This window comes from Patagioenas fasciata, chromosome 8 (genome assembly GCF_037038585.1).
Source record: "Patagioenas fasciata isolate bPatFas1 chromosome 8, bPatFas1.hap1, whole genome shotgun sequence".
Classification (NCBI taxonomy): Eukaryota; Metazoa; Chordata; class Aves; order Columbiformes; family Columbidae; genus Patagioenas; species Patagioenas fasciata.
In genome coordinates this window covers 5,389,684-5,402,167 of record NC_092527.1, presented here as the reverse complement: position 1 = coordinate 5,402,167, position 12,484 = coordinate 5,389,684, and the positions used below count along the sequence as shown (strand labels likewise).

General features: G+C 46.3%; 1 protein-coding gene across 7 annotated transcripts in view; it reads right to left on the bottom strand.

Moving 5' to 3' along the window:
• The window catches only part of PCDH15 (protocadherin related 15), a 684,798-nt gene that overhangs the window by 645,408 nt on the left and 26,906 nt on the right, over positions 1-12,484 (bottom strand). For 2 of the 7 annotated variants that reach the window (XM_071811564.1, XM_071811566.1), the window contains exon 1: positions 4,189-4,473. The exons of 4 other annotated variants lie outside the window; for them this stretch is intronic. The gene's annotated coding sequence lies outside the window, so the exon portion shown is untranslated. Of the gene's footprint in view, positions 1-4,188; positions 4,474-6,150; positions 6,274-12,484 lie in introns of those variants that run through there. One more of the 7 variants, XM_071811565.1, reaches the window with a different exon arrangement.

The following is a 12,484-nucleotide window of genomic DNA, read 5'->3' as shown; positions in this document are numbered from 1 at the left end:
CAGCTTCCAGTGTCAGCCACTCCTCCCAGTTTGGTGTCATCAGCAAGTCTGCTGACAGTGCGCTCTTATTAGTCTGCTCCATGACTAACTGCCCTCAATCCCCCCTCCAACATATCACCTAGCAGAGACAGAGCTCTTCCAAAACCCCACTGACAGCCGTTACGTGCACTCCCAACAGCGGCAGGGAGCAGAGGGGATGCCCTACTCAACCCAGCTCTGCTGCGTTTGGGCACCTCCAGCAAAGCTCCTCAACAGCAGCTGAGGATTCAGGGCTGCCACACTGATCCGGTCGAGTCTCTGGCAACAGGAGAATCTTCAGGGGTCCAAGCCAAGTGCAGCCACTCTACAGTCGTAGCTCACCCTTCTCAAACACTCTAACGGCTTTTCCCTTCCCAGGTGAACCCAGGAAGGATACCCTTCTCTCACTTATGCCCGAAGCTATATATTTTGTGCATATACAGGTGTCATACAGAAGTCAAATAGCTCATTTTATATATACAAAATAGACGCTATTTTAAATTACCTTAGCTCTTACTCTGAGATTTCTCACCAGCGATCAAAAGTACTTGTTCTATAATCACTTCTTTTGTGTGACAGCTTGAAAAAAATTCAGTCAGGTATGCAGTCACCAAAGAATAGCGTGTAATCCTAACAGCTAGAAAACACACAAACCCACTGCCAATAGGATTACACCAACTGCCTGAAATGCCAAAAAGACAAATCAAATCCAATTACTTCTGAGTAAGCATTTACTGTAAAGTCTCTTATAATAAACCACCTAAGCATCCCAAGTTGCAGGAGCATCCTCTCTCCCAGCAGCCTGCCCTGTTGTACTCTTACAAGCTTTTTAGGCACTCAAAGTTTCCTTCCTCAAAACATCTCATATCAATAAATGCATGAAATAGAATGCTCTAGTAGCAGCAAAATTAACACTACATACCTGCAAGGTGCTTTTTTCCCCTTCATCAATCAGTTGATTAGTTATTTTTAATTAAAATGGGAAGCTCTGATTGCAGGGTTTTGAGCAATAACCCTCTCCAATTTAACTACTGTTTTCTGTGGTTCACATCCTGAATTCATAAACTATTAATATGACAGAACAAGCAAACCTGGTTCTGAGTCTCAAGCAGCCTTCTGGCTAGATCCAGATCTCAACCTGGAATGGGTCAGAGTTGGCCACCTGTGTGCTGGAAGTACCGGGAAGTACTGATTCATTGGCTAGAATTGGCACTCTAGATTTAGGAGAAAGCCAGTTGGTTCGCACAAAAGCAATGCCTCATTTTGCCAGAGGTCTCTGAAGTTTGCTTCAAGTTCTGATGAAGATCCAAAAGCCACCTCCATGGGGTAAAAAAGCTTGCTCTGTCAAAACTGAGGTTTATATCAGGCTTACTGTTACAGCTGAACTAAGACTAGTATTTACTTTCCTATTTTCGTGCTTAGCTGGATAGAGTCTCTGATGCAAGCACAAACATAAGAGCAAAACACAAAATAAAGCTAACACTTGTACTGTTTTCCTGTTTAAGAGCATTTTAACTAAGGCCATATTGTTACCAAAGTCTTATCAAAACCATGAAAGGACAAGTGTAAAGCTACTGGTTTTGTCTCCTTCACCTGTTGCTAACAACAAATTCTGTCCTGTGTTTGAAGTTGTTCACATATGACTTAAATCACAGAGTTCGGCAGTAAAGCTCCATGTGTATCAGGCTGCTAAGACATTGGAAGAGATGGAAAGGAGCAATAAGCAAGGAAGACCTGAAGGATCCTGGTTTTTTTAAGGATGTGTCCCACTAAGTACAAATGTAGTTCCTGGGTGCCAGGAGCAGTACATAAGGAAATTACAAAAGTTTGTTTTGTTTTTTTTAATTGAGGGTAAAGAACTCAGGCCAACTTGCAACTTCCGTCCAACATCCATGCTCTTAAATCGACCCCAGTAAAGTTCTACATCCCCTAATTCAGTCCTGTATCTGCTTCCGAAGAGCAACACTTAACTCCACAGTACAGTTCCACATACCCATCCACCAATGTGCAAATAGACACCAACACGCTGACAATCCCAGCTGTCCTACAAACTACCAAACGCATACACATCTCAGATACACAATGCAGCAACTCAGACTTTGCGCTTCAGACTTCCACTAGAGTACAGAAAAAACAGTGCAGACTTAAGAAACCCACACACACCCGTTTAAACAACCGGTATGATGCTCAGTTGGTGGACGCGGGATCAGTAAACCATAGCTATGTTCTCAAAAAGCTGACTGAAATACTTTGTCTGCAAAATACACATTAACTTAGTACGCACCTTTAAAGATGTTTAGGAGGTTGCTCTAGTAACTATTCCCATTTTAACAAATTAATTAGAAACTCTAGTGTTTTCCAAATACACGTACATACAGTCATCTGAAAGCTACAGAAAAAGTACTTAATCACAACAGGATGTGAAAAGCTGCACTATTGAACTTTAAGTAATAATTTAAGCAACTCTGATCTAAGTATCCCTTTACCAGTCTACCGTCTTCTATAAAGTCAAGTATCTGTCAAGTACAGTCACTGTGCCTTCCAGAGGGTGGCATTAGGTGGTTGAAAGATCAACAGCAGCTGAAGCGGGTGGGTAAAGGCAGCAGTCCCTGATTCAGAAGCAACCTGCCTCGGATTTTGTGACACACCAAAAGGTTTAAAGCAGGATGGATTTCCACGCCGTTCCGGTACACTCTGGGTTATGCGTGTGACAAGACTGTCACTCCTGCTGCAGTACTAACACGTTCTCGTTGCTTCTTTAGGCAACTCATTTCCATCCCGTGATTGACTAACCCTGCAGATTGGACTGTGCTGGGAAGCAGGAGGAGATAGCATCTTTCAGAGAGAAGCGAATTTGGAAGAGGTACAGAGCAGGAACAGTTTGCCTTCATTCCCAGCTTGCTACGTGGGATCTTGAGAACATTTCCTTTACCACTTCAACTACACAGTCTGATTTTATTTTTAAATTTCTCTCTTTTTTTTGCCAGTTTCTAACCATCAGAAAGCAAAACAGTTCTCAGTCGAAGTGAAAAACATATTCACTTAAACCACAAACTACCCAAAGAGCAGTCCAAGAATTTTACTTGTCACCAACCTCCTCCCATCAGGGGGATGGGTGTGAACCAAGAAGGAAAGGTTTCCACCTTAACTTTTAACGATGGGAGGTGGGAGCAACCTGTCTTGCAAATGCAGGGGGTTGCCCTCGACTCCCTGAAGTCTAAATGAGTCAAAGTGAATTGACTTGCATCTAACCCCACTCCAACAACCACACACCTCATCCTTAAACTGACATCCACGCAACTGTCATTAATGGTCGCTGCTGAAGCACAGAAAGGGTCTGGAAGGCACGTGCCCCCGGATGACAGCGCCCACAGCCTCTCCCGTTCTTCCGAAGGTAATCTTGTATTCCTCAGGCTCCAGTCCGCAAGGCTGACTTCACCGTGCATCTCCCAAGTTAGCGCAGCGTTTCAAACGCGCAGCTCCGATCAGCCACAGAGAAAGATAAAATCGGCGGGCTGTGTCAAAGGCGGGCAGCAGTCACACCACCCCCCAGGAGCCGGGAGACCAGGGTCACCCTGCTCATTCCCACTCTCCGTCCACTGCTGCAATCCCACTCCTAAAGCATTTGCGGGACTTTCGGAGCCCCAAAAGGTGTCTCCCTGCAGCTTCACTGTTCCAAGGCAAGGAGCTTCCCTCTCCCCTCCGAAGGACTCCCCGATGCCTGAAGGGCTGAGGCACTGGGGAAAAGGCAGCAGATAAGGCACCCAGCATCACTCCCCAAATGAGCTCAGAAATGAGATGGAACAGCAGCCTCTCTCCTGCACCAAGTACTACAGGCGAGGAATACTAACTGGTTCATTTATTTTACTGATTACTATATACAGATATTAAAGCCTAAACATTGCATTTCTTCCACCAGCCCTTCCAAATTAACCCTGTATTTTAAAGCAATACCGTTCCTCTGCCTGGTGGCAGGGACTGATGGGGAAGAAGGGGAGGAGATGGGTGCCTGTCCTCGCCGGAGGAGGCTCTCCTGGCAGCCCGACCCGTTTACCCCTACCCCGCAGCGTGCGGAGTCCCTGGGCCGGGGCAGCCCGACCAGTCGCGGCAGCACAGGTGCAGCCCTCCCCGCGGCAATTTCACCTGCATCTCTCCCCCTCCCCAACTTACCCCTTCCTGCCAGGCGCTGCGAAACTTTCCGCCGCGGCGGGCAGCGGGACGGAGCCGGGAGCGGGACCACCGCCCTCTCGGTGCGGGAGCGGGGGCAGCGGCGCCGCCGCTCCTCCTGCCGCTGCCCAACGCCGGCTGCGGCTGCAGCGCTGCGGGGGGGCGCAGGAAAACTTTGAGGCTGGCGAGGGGAGCGGGGAGGCGGCGGTGCTGCCCCCGCGGCGGAGGGAAGCGGGGAGCGCCGCAGGCTCGGCCAGCGCTGCCGCGGCTCCCAGCTGGGGGAGCGCCGGGAAAGCGCTACGGCGCTGCTGAGGGGCAGCTCATGCCCGCCTCCCCGCTCCGAGCTTTATCAATCGGGAAAAAGAAAAAAAAAAAAAAAAAAAAGAAGGAGGATTGGGGGAGGAAAAAAGAAGAAAAAAAATAAAAAGCAAGCACTAGTATTTGCGAGAGCTCCTGGCATCCCTGCCTTGGCAACCAGCCCTCTGCAACCTCTCCTCCGAGATGGAGCAACCAAGTCCCTCGCAGCCCTGCTATCCCCGTCCCCCAGCAGCGTTTCCCCACACACACGCAGGGAGGGAAGGGCCCGGGAGACCCCTCCGCGCCCGCCTGCCCTCCACTCCGACCGAGCGGCGAGATGCTCCGCGGCACCAGGAACAAAACCTCCGTCACAAACACTCGGCACTTACTGATCCAACTCCGGACCGGTGCACGTCGACTGTCAAGTCTGTGTATGTGCTAGTGATGCCTTATCCCCAAATGCCACCTGTAGGCCTTTTTTTTTTCCTGGGAAGATGAACGTCTCAGCTACCACCCATCCGATTCCAGTGTAAAAAGTTTCGGGTGTCAAACCACCACCGCGGGGACCTGTTAGCTGCTGTAGGGTTAGTCCTGCGGCTCCTACACCTCCCCAAGAATGTCCCAGGTGAACCTGTGACGATTTGCACCTGCTGCAGCAACACAAAAGGCCCGGGAACGGCAAACCTCTGGGTGTTACCTTAAAGCAGCATAGACCTCAATTTCTTAGCAAACAAACTCCAAACTGATTCAGCCATTAAGCACCAATGGATGGGGAAGACCCCTCCGAGGGCAGCAGCAGCTAAAATACCACTGTTTTCAAATGCAAATGTTCACTTTATCACACTATTCCCTCTACTCATCTCTCAGACAAGACAGGACCAGATTCCTGTCCCCCAACACACCTGAAGAGAGCTTTCCTAGGCAACACCAACCAAGGGAACACAACACCTGAATTTGCCTCTTTAATCACAACAGACTCCCCTCCCCTCTTGCCTTCAAATTCCTTTATTGGATTCACCTGTGCTCCTCCCTCATTGAACTGCTGCAGGCAACTCCATCAGCTAAACCATCAACAGCTTTCCATAAAACCTTTTTAAAAGGAAAATAACTCCTGACCTTTCAAGTGAAGATGACCACGTAAATCTTTACTGTTTCAGTATCATCTCAGATCCAAATGTTAGAGTAGATTTATGAACCACAAATTTCCTGCACAGAAGCTGAATAAAAACCAAGTTTCCCACGGATTTTCAGATGAGCATGCTAATTTGTTTGGAATCCTAATAACCAAAGCCAGCCTTCAGAAGGACTCGGACTAAATGTCTAGAGTGCTAGGTCACTTAAACACACTGGATATTAGAAAAGGAGCCAACAGTTTAACATAAGGTCTCCCGAGGCAAACGGGATGCCACCAACTACTACTATATTTAAGTGCTTCTCCCCTGGACGGCGCCATTTGAGCAGTATTCACACACAACCCCCCCCCCCCCCCCGAGCCCCAGCTGTGCTCGCTACCCCCAAACGGGCGCTAGAAGCTACCTGGCCAAATGACTTTACTCTCGTGCGCAGGGCTCCAGGTCCTCAAGTCGGGTGGCCTCACCATTAAGGTCCACTGACCCACCGGGGGCTCCCCCATCCACTCACCCATCGCACCCTATGTCCCTCGCTCACCTCGGTGCCCTCGGCCAGGGCGGGCAGCGCTTCCCCACGGCCGCCGCCGGCTCCAGCTCCGTGGGCAAACCCCCGGCGCCGCGGCCGCTCCCCCGGCCTTCCCTCGTCCTTGCCCAGCGCTTCGGAACCGGCGGGTGGGAGCCGAGCGGTGCCAAGGCTGTGAAACGCGGGCGGATTGTGCCCCCCTGCCGGGCCGGCAGGCCGGTGAATTGCAGCCGCAGACAGCGGGGCCGCTGCGCCGCCACCCCCGACACCGCCGCCCCGGCCGCGGCTTCAAATCCCCGCCCTGGCGGACCTCAAGTGAGCGACACGCTTGGTGTACGTTCCGTGTGCCTCCTGACCTCCCAGGCTGATCAGGTTATGGGACCGCACAGAGAGTACACACTTGCTCTAGTTTGTTTTGCTAGGGGAAGAAAAAACTCTGCAGGCTTAGCTGAAACAGAAAAATAGCAGTGAGCTGCCACAGAGTGCTGGCATGGGCTGGGAAGTTAATGAGGGGCATGATTTTCATGAAGTAAAAATGAATATTCATTATAGCAGCTGAAAGGGAGAGGACAGTATCAGCTCATTAGCAGAAGTATTTAGGCTTCCACCAATTGCATTTGCACACTTGTCTCCTCTGCAGACATTCAAACCCACCTGGACACCTTCCTGTGTAACCTCATCTGGGTGTTCCTGCTCCATGGGGGGATTGCACTGGATGAGCTTTCCAGGTCCCTTCCAATCCCTGACATTCTGGCATTCTATGATTTGTTTTCACAAACCGGAGATACTTGTAAAGGTCCACATGCACTTCAATAAAGGCCTGACAGCTCCTCTGGAGGAGTTTATTTACTTTAAATGTGTTTCTTAATACATGAGCTTTGCAGGTTTAAATGTGAGATTTTCAGTGAACTACCTTACGAAAAGTCTCAGGCTGGATCTGCAGCCTCTGGAATCAGGGGGTCAGCTGTTACTAATCTTTTACTTGAAGATTTATGACCTAAATCACCCACACTGAAATTTCTCCCATCTTTGGGGGAATATTAGCTTGAGCCCATTATCAACACAGGAGGCCAGGCCACACTCCTCCACTCAATATGGGATGCAAAGAACAATTATTTAACAATAAAATCCCCCAAAGATTGAGGCTGCGGGAGACTCCAGCAGCCCCTGTGGTGTTTTTATTCCCACCACACTTGCTCACGTGAAAACATGAGCAAGGCATCACTCAAAAAATGAGTTCTGTCCACCGGTGGGTTTGGTTGACTTTTTAACCCAACTTGAAAACAAAATCTCCCATGGGAACTGCCTCAGGTTAAAAAGGTTCTGTTTTCTGGGGGTTGAGTTTGGAATGAATCAATTCCCTGATCTCATTTCTTGCAGTGGCCCCATGGACAGACCATTGCAATGGTGCAGCTGTGGGGAGGAAGAGCAAGCATGGGATGGCAGCCATTTAAAGTGGCGCTGCTACCGAAAGAAAAGTTGCCCAGGCTCCTAAACCATGTTTCCACTCTTTTCCTTGCAGCAACTTTGCTTGACCCCATGGCATGCCAGTTCAACTCATTAGATCCACAGAAAACTAACCTGGCAGAGAAAAGCAGAGCTTCCTTCATCTTTAACAAGCCGAGTGGGATCACCGAGGAAAAGCAGCAGAGCCATTGCTAAGCAGGTCAGGAACAAGCAGACCATAGGGGTAGCACAGGTCCTCCAGCTGCCATGAGTAGTGAAATTTGCTCAGCCACCCCCTGACCCCTTCTTCTCCACTTCACCTGTGTAAATCCAGATTAAACCCCCCAGCTGCAGCTGAGTCCAGAATTTCACCCCAGGTATTCTCTAAAGTCAAAAGCAAAACTCCTATTGATTTAGATGGGGCCTTCTTCTGTTCCTCTCCCCTACAAAAGTGGCAAGAGCATGAATTTTAACCCCTGCTGTGTCCTGGTGCTTTACAGGAACCCTATAAATATTTACATGGCAATGTGCACTATGGAACAAGCTCACAGTTCATACCCCAGCACTGTTTGTAAGCACAGAGGTGAATGAAAACCTGTGTGATGACTTCTATTCTCTCTCCCCACATGTCATGCTGCCCTTCTCTTAGGCTTCTTCAACAGCCAAATTCTCCAAATCCACTACTAGAGGAAGAAAAGGAAGCACAGGGAGGCTGAGAATGAGGGAAATGGACGGCACCATTCGAGCCGGCTGTTGCACTGGCCAGGCATGTCTCGCCACCATTATTACATGAGTCACAGAGACTTCAGTAAAGAATCTTGATTGCTTATACAGAAGAACTGCAAATTCAGGAGTTCAGGAGCTTTTGTACTAATGCAGAATTCGTAAGTGCTTGTCACAGCACACAATCTTATTTGAAAAGTAATGCTTTTAATTAGAGAGAGATTTACTTTCTACTTCAAAATTTGGTGGATTATTTTAATGAGAGTGGAAATCACAAGCTTAAGTGTCAAGACCTCAGTAATTAAATATTTGCACATGCTTACATATAATTTAAATGACTGTCATTTATTCAGAATGAAGGAGTAGATTCACCACTGTTTGTTTAGCTATGGCTAAACTCATGCCTCAAGACTCAGCTTAATCTATTTTACTACTCAAAATAATTGCAAACAGGGCAATACCCACCACTACATCCCTGCATTCTCTTCTCTTTTAAAGAATGCTTAATCAGAGGAAGAATGTGCAGAGACATTCGCAACATTTCGGATTTTTTTTCAATGGCCAGCCGTACTGAGAATTTGTTCAACGATCAATATGCATTTTATATAAATACAATTAAAGTTATGAATATAATTCCCCAAAGCCCCAAATTAAGTTCTCCTAATCCATCATTTCCTAGTGCTATTGAAACGGATGGAAATTTTGATATTGATTTCAGTGAAAGCAGGTGCAGCTCCTTTATGCACTAGCCCATTTCAGGCCATTTTCTTGTCTGACATTTATAGATATAAATCCAGAATAACTCTACTGACAGAATGCAATTGGCCACTAGAAAGATACATTATCTTCTAAGAGTCCAACCTTCACTATTATTAATGCATTCCTACTTATTTTTCTTTAATGCCATCTCAGTCCCATCTTGCCTTCCCAAAGTTAATTAAAAGCATTTAAAAATACAGAAGTAACGTGAGCAGTGGCTGAAGCAGCCTCCACTAGTTGGTCTGACAGCTTCACATAGAGCTGTACAAGTGGCAATGACTCGTTTGCAAATAAACATGCTATACCTTAACCCTTGAATTAAGAATGACATCTATTAAAAAAAAAAAAAGAGAGATTATCCAACTCCTATTTGGAAATCAAGTTTAAAAATACATTTTCTAATATATGTAAAAACGAAAGCAATAAGCAGTGTATTCAGTTGATGACTGGGAGCCAGACACGCTGAGTTAGAAGAGGTGCTGTAAAAAAATTAGTAACACCTCATAATTGGAAATTTGGTAAGGCAATCCAAGTAACTGCTATTCTGAACTCTCCTATCATCAACAGAAAGCTACCTTTACACCTGCATTTTTTAAAATGTACACATATACATTCATCTAGGGACGTCTGTGAGTGTGTGTATGGTGTGTATATGGCATACAGTATAAATCTGCATGAATCCTCAACACCAACCGCAATCTGCTATGTGTAGAAAAGGTACCCATTTCACCTGTGTTTTTTGGGGAGGTTTTCACCAGGAGCATCTCACAGACATTAATTAATTTACATTTACTGCAAGATGTACCGTGTTCTCAACAGAGATGCTAAGACAGAGGCCATGCTGCAAATCCTTTGCAGAGGAAAGGCTGGCACCCAGAACCTGCTGGCCCCGCATGGCCAGATACCTCATCCACTCTGCTCTAATTCCAGGAACGCCGAGTTCCTGGAGTCCTGACCACGCTCCTGTTGATTCACTCGCAGCTGTGAGCACTCGGTGCTCCTGCACATGAGGCCTGAGGGCTGTGGGAGATGAGACACGGAGAGCAGACACACAAGGGGTTTTCGTTGAAGTGGCTCACTCAGCAACGCGCATGAGGACTGCAGCCGAAACAGGCATCCGAGGCAATGCTTCTCATTCAGCCGCCTTAACCACAGGATGATCCTTTCTCTTTCAACAATCCCCTTAATTGTTCTCCATGCACCTTTAGATTTCTGCACATGAACTGAGAATCTTAGTGACACACGCATATCTACACTTAAATCTAGATGTTAATATGTGATAGAGCTGGCAAGAGAGTTAAGTACCACAATTAAAGATTACATCACGATGAATATACACATAGAGGTTAGATTAAAAGTTACACCGATTACTGTAATTCTGGCTTTTTATAACTTTTGAGTGCCGTACTCTGCAACTGAAGCGGCTTTTAACACGAGAAAACTGGCATAAAGAAGAGAGGGCTGCTCTTTTCCTTGTCTTATCTTCAAGTGAGAATATGGGGCAAGAGAAATCGCAACAGTTCCCAGTTCTCTATCACCAGATGCGCACAAACCCCACACAAGAGTAATTGCATCACCTGCCACAGAGAAGAGATTTTTGTCCTGACTTGGAGTGGGGTATTGAGTTTATTCATTGGTTTAACATCGGAACAGGTAAGACAAGATCTCCCTACAATTCCAGCCTGCCCAAGACTTTCTCTCTGTTCCCTGTAGAGACTGTGACCCTATCAGTGTGAGATGCCGTTCTTCCTGGTAGCACAGTGTGCCAGGTTATACTGTTTATGTTTTGACAAACTGCCAGCATTTTGCTAAGAAATCAAGTGCTAAAAAGGGAAATTAACAAGTTTAGATCCCAGCCAGAGCTGAACAGAATTTCCTAAAGTAATTAATGCTTTTCTCTGGTTCTGGAGCTTTTCCTCCCGGCCAGGTTCCAAAGGATCATGGAAAACAACGTAGGTGTTTCAGCCTCTAAAAACCCATTGTCCGAGTCTCTTAAAAGGGTAAATTCTAATAATCTGAAATAAATCTGCTGTGTTCAGAATCAGCATAGTTTGAACCAGAAAATAAGGCTGGATAATAGCAAATATAAAGCCTTTTGTATAAAGAAGAACATATTTATGATTCTTAACAAGTACAGCACAGAGTCCCCCTTTTGCCAAATGTGATACTGCCCAGAGGGATGCTCCGGAAAGCTTGTCTCGCACAGGACGCGCCTCTCCCAGAGCCTCAGATCCCTTGCTGAGTAAAAGGGCTGATTCACATCAGTGACCATGACTTCCCTACTTTTCAGTAGTGCTGAGGCTCACCAAGTGTCTTTGTTTCAAAGTTAACACTAATAAGGTTTCTGTTCTTAGGCACAGAAAATACAAGAGTCAAGAGCTGAATATCTCTGGTACTAAAACTAACAACAGCTAAGAATAATTAGTAGCTCAGAGAACACAGCAGGTTGTTTTAGGGCTTAGTTGCTAACATATCCATCAAGAGTGATTACACCTTAGCAGTAACTAATTACAAAGTTAAAACACAAATGCAGGACGCATATGGTAACAACAACTAAAATGCCTATATACTCTTCAAAGTCAGTAGAAGTTTCATGCTTACATGATATTACTACAAGTTGGGAACTTTTCTGTATCTGTGGTTCATAAACACCTTTGTATAGTTTTTAAATTACCTGCTCACAAATAAGAACTTTGAAAAATATGATTCCTTGTTTATTTGATATTTTTAAATTTGTATTCGGTAAAAAGAAAAACAATGCCTAGAAACACTCATGATCACCTGCTGAAGTAATAATTTCCACCGTTATCTCATCATCTACGTTAGTCAGCCAAGCCTTGTGGGAAGTGCAGGCACAGAGCGAACTGTCACCCTCCAGGTCTCGGGACAGAGGGGTGACCGTGTTCCTGTCCACCACACTGGGAATGTGGGGCCACCCCTTGTTTGCCTCCTGAATGGTCTGCCCAGTTGTTCCCAGAACTTTCTCAGTATGTATTTCAATATGGTGACCATCACCTGCCTTCCAGATAGTTCTTAGATTTCTCAGTGGTTTTACAATATTTCAGGATTATTTACAGGAAATGTAATCTTTTCCTCTCTCTTTCAGAAGTCCTTTTTATACATTCATTTGGTGTTTGACCTTTGCAGCTCCCTTCATACAGTATATCTAGACTTGCTGTCTTGTTAAATGTTCCACACTCTACTTTTTACAAAATAGGTGGAGTGTTACTTTTCCCGTTTTCCATGGCAGCCTTGCCAGGCACGCCTGGGACAGACACATTCAGCTTGCACTGAGGCACAGGGACCAACCCCTTGAGTTAAGCAAGATGGGAAATAAGCAGCCCTAGGAGGAGACACAAGCACAGCCACAGCTGAAATTTCAACATAAGCATTTTTGTGTTTCTGTTGATTTCTGTTAGCA